An 11,692-nucleotide genomic window follows, 5' to 3' on the forward strand; every position below is an offset into this window, starting at 1 on the left:
GCTTCTGGCAAACCAGAGCAGCACACGGAAATGCCGTTTACCTTCCCGCTGGAGCGGTACCTATTTATCTACTTGCGCTTTGACTGCTTTTGAACTGCTAGGTTGGCAGGAGCAGGGACCGAGCAAGAGGAGCTCACCCTGTCGCGGGTATTTGAATCGCCGACCTTCTGATCGACAAGTCCTAGGCTCTGTGGTTTAACCCACAGCGCCACCCGCCTTCCAAAAAGGACAGACTCCCCTGCAAAATCATGGCGGGTGCTGATACCAAAGAGTAACTTGGCACTGGAGGCTTGCTGTCATGTGCCAGTGCTGCTCACTTCCCTAGGCCCCGCTGCCCAGAATCATGCCCTTGTGATGGGTGGATGGCATGATGGGGGCAGCTGCCCAGAAAGCCGCTGGCTCATTGAGGCCACTGATCTCCTCAGGCTTGGAAATAAATCCCAGGAAGAAGAAGAAGAGTTTGGATTTGATATCCCGCTATATCACTACCCTAAGGAGTCTCAAAGCGGCTAACATTCTCCTTTCCCTTCCTCCCCCACAACAAACACTCTGTGAGGTGAGTGGGGCTGAGAGACTTCAGAGAAGTGTGACTGGCCCAAGGTCACCCAGCAGCTGCATGTGGAGGAGCGGGGAAGCGAACCTGGTTCACCAGATTACGAGTCCACCGCTCTTAACCACTACACCACACTGGCTCTCGTTGACAGTCCTCTATTCCTCTACTCTACTCTATTCCGAACTTAAAAATGGAAAGCGTAATGCTGGTGGTCAACAAAAGAGGTTTAAAGACTCTCTCAAGGCAAATCTAAAGAAAAATGTAGTATAAACACTGACACTGGGAAACACTGGCCTGTGAGAGCTTCAGTTGGAGAACAGCCTTTACCAAAGGTATCCTGGGCTTTGAAGACACTCGAACTCAGGACGCAAGGGAGAAACGTGCTAAGAGGAAGGCACGCTTGGCAAATCCACACCGTGATCAGCTCCCGCCCGGAAACCAATGTCCCCACTGTGGAAGGACATGTGGATCCAGAATTGGCCTCCACAGTCACTTACGGACTCACTGTTAAAACCGTGTTTATGGAAGACAATCTTACTTGGCTACGAGGGATCGCCAAAGAAGAAGTAGATTTGAAGGGCTTTCCATTCCATGTTAGATGGGGGGGGGGGAATAAAGACACCCCCCTCCAAGAACAGAGAAGGCACCTTGAACCAGCTCATTCACAGTTAGCCTCCACACAGTCAGCTTAGGGGACACACAGGTCACCGAGACAAGACTTCCCCCATGGCACAGATGCAATTCACTTTAAACGACAGGCCTCATTTCTATATTTGCATCAAAACATTTAAGTTTGCACAGGCACTCTGCATTCTTTTGGGAGTGGTGATGCAGAGGCTCCTCACGGGGTCTCTGCCATGGGAGCATATTCACCCAGTGCTTTTCCAGCTGCATTGGCTCCCGGTGAAGTACAGGGTCAGGTTTAAGGTGCTGCTTTTGACCTTTAAAGCCCTTCACGGCCTAGGACCCTCGTACCTACGGGACCGCCTCTCCTGGCATGCCCCACGGAGGACCTTAAGGTCCATAAATAGCAACACCCTAGAGGTCCCAGGCCCTAAGGAAGTTAGATTAGCCTCAACCAGAGCCAGGACCTTCTCAACACTGGCTCCAGCCTGGTGGAACGCTCTGTCTCATGAGACCAGGGCCCTGCAGGATCTGATCTCTTTCTGCAGGGCCTGTAAGACAGAGCTGTTCCACCTGGCCCTTTGGCTTGGAGTCAATTTGATTCCCTCCCCCCTCATTCTCTTTCCTTTCTCCTCCTATGAAGAGATTGCACCTTAATGTTTTAATGTTGTATCTTAATCTTTTAAATTGTATTTTAATCAACTTGTTTTTATTATTGGTTGCTAGCTGCCCTGAGCCCGGTCTTGGCTGGGGAGAGCGGGGTATAAATAAATTATTATTATTATTATTATTATTATTATTATTATTATTATTATTATTATTATTATTATTATTAAGCGGCCAGCTTTCCTGTTCCGTCCCATTTTTTTGCTATAAACACCCTGGCAGGCAGGTTTTGAACCCTTTGCTCAGAAGAGCTACACACTCCTGGCCCTATTAATAGCTCCCTCCACCCATCTCTCATTAAAGCCCGAAGGAAGAATTTTGCCTGGTTAAAGATTCTCCACTCAAATATCCTGAGCTTGCAGAAAAGGAACACTCGGTATGCAAATTCCAGGGGTCACCACACAGCCTTTTCTGACTTCAGACACTTTCTGATAAAATGTGCCTTTGCTAGCCTTGTGAGATAGCATTTGATTTCATTTAAGTGAAATGCTATCTCAAAAGGCAAGTAGCACTGGGGAAGTTCTTTGTTCTTTTTTTACTGCCATTGTACAAAGGATACGATGAGCTGCTCAACACAACTTCAGGCGCTGCCCCAATTAACATCTCACCAGAGTACAGGTAACTCACAACTTACACACATTCAGGTTTACATGCTTGGCAATTTTATTTTTTCATTTTTTTTTTAAGGGGGCGGACATCTAGGAAAAAAGGTATTTGGCCATCCCAGTTCTGCGCACAGACGACAACTGATAGGCCGTTGAATCTTACTTTGGAGCTGACGGCAGGATAGTGTCCTCTACTGCAACTAAAGGCAGCAAAGCAGTTTGGAGAATGGATGGCGGGCCACACAGCACCCACAGCTCTCCCCTCCATTTCCTCTCCAGTCCCGCCAAATCTGCTGCCTGAGGCAGCTGCCTCACCCTACCTAACAGCAGGGCCGGTCCCTATATTGATCTTATCTGTATTGCCACATAATGGAAAGCTTTACAGATAACAAACCATTTCAAAATGGTTAAAAAAAGATTTGGGACACCATGTTATTGGAGAAACTGAATGACTTTTCAAGGTTACTTTAGAAGTCAAGACAATACTTTTTTATAATTTAATGTAATAATTATTATATACCTTAGCTGCATGCATACTTCCTCCTCTGTATTGTGGGTTACTAGTGGATTTTATATGGCATTGTCCACACATCTGTCTTACTTACTGTTTTATGATTCATGAACTACAGTTACAATGTTATTTCCATGAAATATGTTATAATTTATTTATAAACTTAGTAGAAAGAGTCGTTAAAAAAGCTACGAGGAAGGCAAAAAACCGGTTTGATCCCCTTTACACTCCTCTGACTTGGCATTTCCATGTAATTTGCTACATAGTGATTTATTTATGTTTGACTCACACCCATATTTACCAGTGAGCCGAATAACAAGACCAAGCACACCTCAGTCTGAATGTCATCACCCAGGACATGAGTTACCGTCATGATGACAGGTACCACACCTTAACCGTGACCTCTAACATCGACTGCACTAAATTTAAAACGGAACAAAATTGCATCACACAGAGATGTCACAACCATCACCTTAAGCATCCAGCTGTGTTTAGCTCCAAACACAGGAATATTTTCATTAACATTGAAGGGCCCTTGAAAGATTTCTTCCTCACTTAGCAAAGGAGGTAAGCAACCTGAAGTGTTTAGCCGCGATGGGAGCTGGAGTCTAACAGCACAAGTTCCCCAGCCCTATTTAAGGCTGAAATCACATACACACACACGGGATGGGGAACTTGTGGTCCTCCAGGTGCTGTTAGTCTCCAACTCCCATCGGCCCCAGACAAGAATGATGGGAGTTGGGATCTACCATCATACAAAATGCCACTTTGGGTAGACGTTGAGCCGCAAATCTCTTGCCAGCATGGCAGCAACAATGGCTTTGGGCTGCATTTTAATTGACCAAAAAATGAGAAAGAGAAAGAGAGAAGGCCTGACTGTGCTGTCTGAACGTCTCTTCTACGGCTTTTAAAGTTCCAAAAGAGAAATACTTTAAAGCAAATTAAGAAGGCATTTAGGGACGCGGGTGGCGCTGTGGGTTAAACCACAGAGCCTAGGTCTTGCCGATCAGAAGGTCGGCAGTTCGAATCCCCGCGACACGGTGAGCTCCCGTTGCTCGGTCCCTGCTCCTGCCAACCTAGCAGTTCAAAAGCACGTCAAAGTGCAAGTAGATAAATAGGTACCACTCCAGCGGGAAGGTAAACAGCACTGCTCTGGTTCACCAGAAGTGGCTTTGTCATGCTGGCCACATGATCCGGAAGCTGTATGCCGGCTACCTCGGCCAATAAAGCGAGATGAGCGCCATAACCCCAGAGTCGGTCACGACTGGACCTAATGGTCAGGGGTCCCTTTACCTTTAAGAAGGCATTTATAAATTATTTTGTGTATTAAATATTGATAAGCAAACACCGTGTAGTTACGAATTACCTAGCAATTAATTTTGTAGCTGGGTGGGGAGGAGAGTAGGAGGATAACACCAAACCAAGTAAAATCACTGAGAGCAGCAAAAAAATCTCACCAGCCCTACACATGGCCAAGATGTCCAGAGGGGTCTTCCTACGTAAGGCCCATTGAGCAGAACAGGAGCGGACATGCCTTTCAACTGGAGTTTTGCATGCTGGAGTTTCCTGCGAGTGGATCAGATCTGTGCCTTTCCCACTGTGCCACCCTTAATGGCAACTGGACACAGCCCAAGGTGCCTTCCTCCCCTTTTGCTACCTTACTGGTCGCTTTGGGCAAACAAGTTACCGTATTTTTCGCTGTATAAGACGCACCAGACCACAAGACGCACCTAGTTTTTGGAGGAGGAAAACAAGAAAAAAAATATTCTGAATCTCAGAAGCCACAACAGCAAGAGGGATCGCTGCGCAGTGAAAGCAGCAATCCCTCTTGCTGTTCTGGCTTCTGGGATAGCTGCGCAGCCTGCATTCGCTCCATAAGACGCACACACATTTCCCCTTACTTTTTAGGAGGGAAAAAGTGAGTCTTATAGAGCAAAAAATACGGTAGAATACCGTAGATGCCTGGCTGGCAATCAGAATGTGGGCTCTGCTTTCCTCTGAACGTCCCGGCAAGAGGACCAGCAAGGTCTGAAACACCTTGGGCTCCCTTGTTTGCTCCCATTTGATTTCTGCTGTGCCTTCCATGTCCTACTCAGGCTCTCCTTTTCCTCCACCTCATTTATATCCTGCCCGTCCTGCTAAAGGAGCCCAGCATGGAAAACGGCAGAAGAGCCATTGAAACAGCGCAATGTGAAATATGCTCTATGCCTGAGCCCCAAAACACACACACAAACACAAATCTCACGGGAACAGAGAGCAGCCTCGTGAATTTAACTTTCTGCAGGACTGCTGAGGTTGCACTGTGCTCATGACGACTTGCTGACTGTTTTCCCATCATGGGCCCATATTAGACAGCAGCACCTTTGCTCAACGCCCGTGCAATAAATATTTCAGAGGAGCCCTGCAGGATCAGGTGAAATTGGTGTGGGGGTGGGGTGGGAATCTCATCCTGATAAGAGTCTTTGCTGGATTGTCCCCAAGGGCCATAATGAGGGGGCTTTGTGGCTTTGCTTTATAGTGCTGCCAACTGCTTTGAACAGGGCCAATTATCTTTGATGCCAACTAATTTCTTGAAAAGTTATATTGCTTTTGCTGTTTTTACTGTTCTCTTTTGCATTTTGTTGTTAGTCGCCTTGGACCTAGCTTTGAGGAAGAGCAGGCAACAAGTCAGGCGGGGGAGGGGGAGATTCTCCAGCTGCACTGCCTTGTGGGAAACTTTCTGGGGGCCGCGTGCCGGGGGGAGGGAGCAGAGGCAAAAGATTCTGCAGGGCAATGGATGTGGCTCTCACCTTTCTATTTTCCAACCAGGCAAAGGTCAAATGACCAAGACAAGCAGACAAGAGGCATTGTCTTAGTTCAGGGCTCTTAAGGGCAAGTGAGGGAGACTGTCCCAAGGGCCAGATAGAGAGGCTGAGGGGGCCTGAGCCTCTCCCCCCCTGTTGTCAGCAATGGTTGCTATCATTAAATATCAGCATCCGGACTCCTGTTCTCATAGTGGCCAACACTGGAAAGCCTGCAGGTAGGAGTCAAACACAGCAGTCCCTGCCCCACTTTGCCCCCCCAGCAAGGGATATCCAGAGGTGTCATGCCACCCTCAGTAGCCCAGAGGCATCATGGCTAGTGATCTCTGATTACCTTATCCCGAGAGCTCTTTTAACACAGGCTGCTGACCTGGATAGTTGGACAGGAATGGAGAATCGGTTGCCCTGCGCATGGGTTCTCTCCAGCTCCCATCAGGACGATACGATACAATACAATAATCTTTATTGTCATTGTCCCATAAAGGTAAAGGTACCCCTGCCCGTACAGGCCAGTTTTGACAGACTCTAGGGTTGTGCGCCCATCTCACTTAAGAGGCCAGGGGCCAGCGCTGTCCGGAGACACTTCCGGGTCACGTGGCCAGCGTGACAAAGCTGCATCTGGTGAGCCGGCGCAGCACACGGAAACGCCGTTTACCTTCCCGCCAGTAAGCGGTCCCTATTTATCTACTTGTACCTGGGGGTGCTTTCGAACTGCTAGGTTGGCAGGTGCTGGGACCGAACGACGGGAGCGCACCCCGCCGCGGGGATTCGAACCACCGACCTCTTGATCGGCAAGCCCTAGGCGCTGAGGCTTTAACCCACAGCGCCACCCGCGCCCCTTCATTGTCCCATACAGAACAACAAAATTGAAAAATCTACATAAGACATTCAAAAACCAACAAGCCTGCTACCCCAGCTATCCCAACCTGGTTAGCCCCCTAAAAACTCTGATACCCCATTTATAAAATGCAATCATAGCTGTCAACCTTCCCTTTTTTTGCGGGAAATTTCCTTATTTCAGCGCCATTTCCCACTGCTTTCTGCTGCTATCCGAGATTGTTAGATATCCCGTAGACTGTCTCCAGGACAGATGAGGCTGCTGATCCCTTTTTTCAAATCTGGAAGTTGACAGCTATGAATGCAATATACTCCCATAGAGACTCCTTATACTGCGTTTAAAACCAAAATCGCATTTGGGTAGAAACTGTTTCTCAGGCGGCTAGTCCTAGTCTTTATAACCCTGTACCTTCTTCCAGAAGGCAGAAGCTGAAAGAGATCACTATCCTGCGCTATCTCTGCAGCTTTCTTATGGCACCTGGAAGCATAGATTTGATCTAAGGTGGGAAGAGTGCACCCAATTATTCTCTCCGTAGTCTTTACAACCCTGGACAGCATTGTTTTTCCCCTGACCGTGCAGCTCCCAAACCACACACACAGACCATAAGGTAATACACTCTCCACAGGACTTTGCTACCTGAGTCTTGTTGCAAAGCCAGAGACTGGAAGGGGCAAACTGGGTCTCTTGTCTAGAACCAATGAGCCAACACAAAGAAGTCCAGGATTCCCGTGTTGCAGGGGCTGGACTCGATGATATTGCGGGTCACTTCCAACTCTAGGATTCACACATTCACACTCCAGGCTTCCGCATGGCACCGCACCACTCCTGAACCCAACACCACACCACACCCATGCTGATGCTATGGGTAGATGCAATTTTAAATACACTTAAAAAAGAGAGAAGAAGTTAGACTGCCATGGATCAAACAAGGTAGGAAGGCAAAATAGTGAAGAGCCGATTCCACATTTTAACTCCTCATGTATCAGGTGAGGTTTGCGCAGGCTGGGGGGAAAGGGTTTTAAAACATGTTCTGCCGGAGGTTAGACTAGATGACTCTTTGGGTTCCCTCCAGCTCTACAATTCTCTGATTGTATATATAAAAGGACACATCCACACACACAATTTGGGTAACTGGAGACACAGCCACCTTGCTCCCTTAAGGCCCAGGCAACCCATTTCCCACTCCTAATTTTTAGGGAACATATTCAAACCCTTTTAGTAAAACCACTCTAGACCACCCAAAGCTCCCCAAGAGAAGGGTGAGATATGTGAGTTATTATTTTAAAATACTGTTTTTATGAACCCTGGGTTTGGCTCGGACCCACCCATTCCCCTTTAAGACCATCCGTTTATTTGTCTCGTTTCCCCTCCTTGCTGTTGCTCCTTTGACCCAACAACCCCTCGCCTCTTGATTTCACCAAATCCCAGGAGCCCACAAGACCAGAAAACTACCCCCAGCGGCCCCCCAAAACCCGAAGGCGAGGCCTCTGGGACCTAACACAAAGAAGGGGGAGGGACCATCTCTGCACCCCTTCGCCCCCCACCCAAGGCAGCTCCTCGAGGGAGGAATCGAGGGAAAGAAACTTGTTCCTTGCTCCCCTTTCACGCAGAGTTGGGGACCAGGGGGGGCTGCGCACGTTTCCTCCCTGGGATGCCCGGAGCCTCAGGTTCATGTTTCCAGCTTGCCACCCCAAGAGGTGGGGCAGTGCTGCTCGGGAGCCCCCCTGCCCTGCCCACTGGCTCCCCGCTCCCCCCCCAAAAAAACCATCCCCAGTACCGTGTCTGGCTGCAAGCAGGGAACAGACCCAGAACCGCCAGCCTACCCAAGACCGGACGCTGCACAGCTGCTGATGGCGAGGCTGCAGCCGCCGCCTCTTTCTCCGCCTTCCTGCCTTTCATTGGTGCATAAAGTGGGATTTATTTTCATAATGAAAAGAGAGAACGAGGAGGGAGGAGCGCAGATGCAGCCCAAGTCCCGGCCACCCGGATTGCGGCGGAGGAGCATCTGGGGGCAATAAATAAATAAACTGTAGATAAAACTCTACAGCGACGCCCGCCCGCCCCAGAATCTCTCCCATTCTGCCCCTCGGGCTTTTCCAAGAAAGTAAAGTTTGCAGGAATTTTATTATTGGATCCCCAGTTGGGGGTTGGTCAAATCCAGGCGTACACCCCGCCTCCAGCTCAAGTTCCTGTTTTGCACAGGAAATTTCCTTTCCTTTCCTTTCTTTGCTTGGCTTGCAAAAACATCGTCCTCCTCCTCCTCGTGTCTCCATCGCGGGAGGAAATTTGGAGGCGAGGAAAACCATATTGTGGTCAGCGGCAGTTTCATCTCTCGCTTTCCCGTTGCCTGATGGTCCGTTTCCCCCCCTTTTTTCTTCTTGCAAGCGTGCGGAGTGGCTGCGCCCCGGTAGCAGTCCCTGCTAACATGCAAGATGAGAAAGAATGCCTCTGTTTAGAGAAGAGGTATTTCCACCTGAGAGCGGGGAATGTCTCTGTAGAGAGAGAAACACGCTGTCTCTAGATGCTGCTGAACTCCCATCAGACCCAGGCAGCCAGAGATGTTGTGGGGTTGAATACAGAACCATCTGCAGGGCGCCAGGATCCTAACCCCTGATTTAGACAATCCTGCAAAGTATTGTCATCACTCACTTATTGCAGGTGGAAATGCTGGTCATTTTATCATGCAGCTTGTCTCACAGCAACCCCTTTTCAAAACATGTTAGGTTTATGCAAGCTCCTGCCTTACGATCTTTAGCTGCCTGAGGTCCAGCCTGCCACGCCTCCCTCATTCCTTCCATAGTCATTTGTGGGACCAGTCCTACCATTGGGTAGCGTGGTATCCATCTGGACTGTCTAGAGGAGTTGGGAGCACTGTTATGCAGTGGTTCCACTCCTTCCTCCTGGGCTGTGTCCAGAAAGTGGTGTTGGAAGATGAGTGTTCAGACCCCTAGGCACTCACATGTGGGGTGTCTCAGGGCTTTGTTCTCTCCCCCATGCTTTTTATATGAAGCTGCTGGGAGAGATCATTGGGGTGGGGTGGGGGGGCTGGATAATCACCAATAAACATATGATACCCAAGCTATCCCTCTCGTTTAAATCGAAATTAGTGAAGGCAGTGAATGTCCTGTGTGTCTGGAGCTGGTTCGAGGATGGATGGAGGTTAATGGATTGAGGCTGAATCCTGATAAGGCAGAAGTAGTTTTTGGAGGACAGAGGGAAGGCAGGTGTGGGAGACTCCCTGGTGTTGAATTGGGTAACTGTGCCCCTGAAGGACCAGGTGTGCAGCCTAGGAGTCATTTTGGACTCAGTTGTCCATGGAGGCGCAGGTGAATTTTGTGCCCAGGGCAGCTGTCTACCAGCTCCATCTGGTACACAGGCTGAGACCCTACCTATCTGCAGACTGTCTTGCCAGAGTAGTGTATGCTCTGGTTATCTCCTGCTTAGGGCTACCTTTGAAGATGACTTGGAAACAACAATTAATCCAGAATGTGGCTGCAAGACTGGTGACTGGGAATAGCCGCTGGGACCATTTAACACCCAGTACATTTCCGAGCACAATTCAAAGTGTTGGTGCTGACCTCGGCCCAGTATACCTGGAGCATCCCCATAGTTCAGCCAGGACACAGGTCCAGATACGAGGGCCCTCTGGGTAGTGCTGCCCTCTCTGTGGAATGTTCCCCCCCCCATCCGATGTCAAGGAGATAAAGAACTACGCAACTTTAGAAGATATCTGAAGGCAGCCCTGTATCAGGAAGTTTTAAATGCTTGACATTTTATTGTTTTTGTATGTGCTGGAATCCGCCCAGAGTGGCTGGGGAAACCCGGCTAGATGGGTGGGGTATAAATAATGAAATTACTATGTTCAGTCACATGGAATAGGGGTGCAATCTTGTCCTTTGCCCCCAGCAGCTGTATTTTGGACCGGCCCCAAAAGAAACCATTCCAGGCATCTTCTATGTTGACTGAAGAGATTAATATGAATTAACTGAAAAGTTTTTCCAAGAGGGAGCATACTGCAAACATGCACAGGCTCAACAGATTGGGGTAAAGGTAGAAACAATCCACATCTGACAATGTTCATGTTCTGTACATAATATTTATATCCTGCTCATCTGGCTGGGTTTTGCCAGCCACTCTTATTAGATTTTGCATAGCACATTGGTGGGTTTTCTTCGTAGGTTGGATCTATCTGCTATCATACAAGGCCTCAGAGCAAGGCTAGGTCTGGGTAGCTACTTCTAGCTTATGACAAACTGTGTGTATGAACCAATCTTAAGAGCCCACCCAGCATTATATCTGCATGCTTTTTCAGAGACTATTGTGGTTGTACAATGTGGACTTGTACATGCATGCATGTTGGCTGTGAAGAAATTTGCCTTTTCCAAATGGTGTGATTTTTCCAACTCCAGGTCTATCTTCAATGTACCGTATTTTTTGCTCTATAAGACTCACTGCCCCCCCTAAAAAGTAAGGGGAAATGTGTGTGCGTCTTATGGAGCAAATGCAGGCTGTGCAGCTGTCCCAGAAGCCAGAACAGCAAGAGGGATTGCTGCTTTCACTGCACAGCGATCCCTCTTGCTGTTCTGGCTTCTGAGATCAGAATTTTTTTTTCTTGTTTTCCTCCTCCCAAAACTAGGTGCGTCTTATAGAGCGAAAAATACGGTAATTGTGTAAATTTGCACGAAACCCATTTGGCAGTTCACACACAGGCAGGTCTCTACACACTATTCACACAGGTGTTTTCAGTTCACTGGCCTTAGGGCTGGCCATGCCATTAGGCAGATTGAGATGGCCACCTTTCATTGGGTGTAATGAAAGGACAGCAAATCATTATTTATTATGGGAAGGACGGGGCTTTTCTGTTTCGGGTGCCAAAACAACTCGACTGGGCTTGGATACGATGCACTCTGATGTGACAAAAGTTGCTGCTCTGCCTCAGGCGACAAAATTTCCAGCTCCTATTGTGCCAGCCTTAGGAGACTCTGCTGGGACTCCTCTCAACCATGCCAGCTCATGAAAACTGGGGATTTGAAAAACTAGATGTGTATTAACTATTTTATAGATTTAACATTTCCTGGAGATTTGAAGGCCTGG

General features: G+C 48.4%; 1 protein-coding gene across 2 annotated transcripts in view; it reads right to left on the reverse strand.

Moving 5' to 3' along the window:
* Nucleotides 1-9,041, reverse strand: part of HVCN1 (hydrogen voltage gated channel 1) — a 29,287-nt gene extending 20,246 nt beyond the window's left edge. The window contains exon 1 of one of the 2 annotated variants that reach the window (XM_081923020.1): nucleotides 8,422-9,041. The gene's annotated coding sequence lies outside the window, so the exon portion shown is untranslated. Of the gene's footprint in view, nucleotides 1-8,375 lie in introns of both variants that reach the window. The other variant, XM_081923018.1, reaches the window with a different exon arrangement.
* Nucleotides 9,042-11,692: the final 2,651 nt, after the last annotated feature.

This window comes from Podarcis melisellensis, assembly GCF_964234715.1.
Source record: "Podarcis melisellensis genome assembly, chromosome: 8".
Taxonomy (NCBI): domain Eukaryota; kingdom Metazoa; phylum Chordata; class Lepidosauria; order Squamata; family Lacertidae; genus Podarcis; species Podarcis melisellensis.